The sequence below is a fragment of the Caretta caretta genome, chromosome 1 (genome assembly GCF_965140235.1).
Source record: "Caretta caretta isolate rCarCar2 chromosome 1, rCarCar1.hap1, whole genome shotgun sequence".
In the NCBI taxonomy this organism is placed as follows: domain Eukaryota; kingdom Metazoa; phylum Chordata; order Testudines; family Cheloniidae; genus Caretta; species Caretta caretta.
The window spans coordinates 59,209,920-59,211,672 of record NC_134206.1 but is presented as its reverse complement, the minus strand read 5'-3'; positions in this window follow the sequence as shown (position 1 = coordinate 59,211,672).

The window sequence follows — 1,753 nt, the reverse complement described above, 5'->3', positions numbered from 1 at the left end:
TTTGGCTCCTTCTTGGCTGGGGGAAAAGAAGTGATGGTATCTCCTAAATGTCACCTGCTTGTGGCACCAAAATGAGAACTTACTGTGCACATCTATAACCTTTCCTCTCATTCCTTACAGGAGCAATGACAGTTGTTAGCACTGTTGACTTTTAAATTATTATTTACTTTGCATCTGAGTTATCACCTTACCAGTGATGTAACAAGATCCCAGAGTGCCCTGGTGCAAGAATAGGATGGAGGCCTCCTTCCTGATTCCAAAATCTAAAATTTTGCTTACCTTACAGAGTAAAGAGATTAACTCTGATCAGAGGCTGCTCAACAAAGTGCTCCTGTCCCACACATACTCCACCCCACGTAGACTCCAGAATACCCTTCTCACCCCCCATCACAGACCCCTAGCAACTCTCGACCAGCCCCCCACACATCCCAGCAGCCCTGCCATACATCCTGCTCACCTCAGCCCAGTATCACCCACTCATTCGCAACATCCTGGCTCCTAATCTACCCCACTGCCCCCCAACATCTCTTATTTCCCCACAACTCACTCCATGACTCCTCAACACCCTCCAATCATCCCCAACCCCTCATCACACAGCTTCCAACACTCCCCTCTCACCCTATAGCCCACCAGTGACTCATCCCCAGCCTCTCAACTGCTGCTCCCAGGACCTTCCTCCTAGCTATTCACGAGTGCCCCCTGGCTCAGCCCTCCACTCCCATCCTGGACTAGGGCAGCTCCTCCTGATTCCAGCCACCAGGTGACTCCATTTGCTCCCATCGCCCGCCCCACACTCACACTGCACCAGCCAAATTTGAGAGATGAGTTGCATTGCAACCTGGTACATGGGTTTACAGTTTTGGCCCATGATCCTGCATGCCATGTTGCAACACCATTCACTCAACTTTGGCCCAGCTGCCCTGATGGAGGGGTGACCAGGCCAAACTTGAGTTATGTTGCAACCCCTCCACACACGGTCACAAGACAACTGAAATTTGGCCAAATGGACGGGCAGCCAGGCCAAATTTGAATGAGTGGTGTTGGGACCCCATCCGCCACCTGAAGTGCTGGAGCACTGCTCCATCTGGTTGGTCCCCCAGAAGCTTGTGGTCCCTAGCGTGACTGCACCACTTGCACCTCTGTAGCTATACCACCGCACCTCCATGAGTTCACGCCCCTCAAGAGCTATTGTTGCAGGCCCTCTGCAGACCCATTTCCACATGATTTACAGTTTTACACTCATATTTTTGAAGTTTTCTTCCCAACCGTGACACCAAGAGGCTTACCTTTACTCTTAATTCTTGAGAGCTGAGATTCTAGAAGCTACACAGTAGTTTTATATTGCTATCAGTACAACACAGGGGCCTGTACCGGGTATTTCTGAGCTCTGATTCCCTGAGCATTTACTTCTTAGGGGTTGCTGGAGAGGGTGGTAAGTCAGTGCATATACTGACTTATATATATCATCTGTATTACAGCACCTAAACTGACCCATTATTTATCTGTATCACTGCTGTGCCCAGAGACTTTGACCAACCCATGCACTACACATAGTAACTGAGTAACCGGCAGTCTCTGCCCCAGAGTCTAAAGGTTAGATCCTGCAAACAGGTCTGCATCGTAGCCCCCCTCCCCGACTTAAAGGGGGCTTTGTGCCGACTCGAGGGGGCCCCCCTGCAGATCCATGGCCTAAAAGACAAGATTTAACAAGTGGATGGGGTGGGGGAGAGAGACAGCAATAATGGGGCTGCCC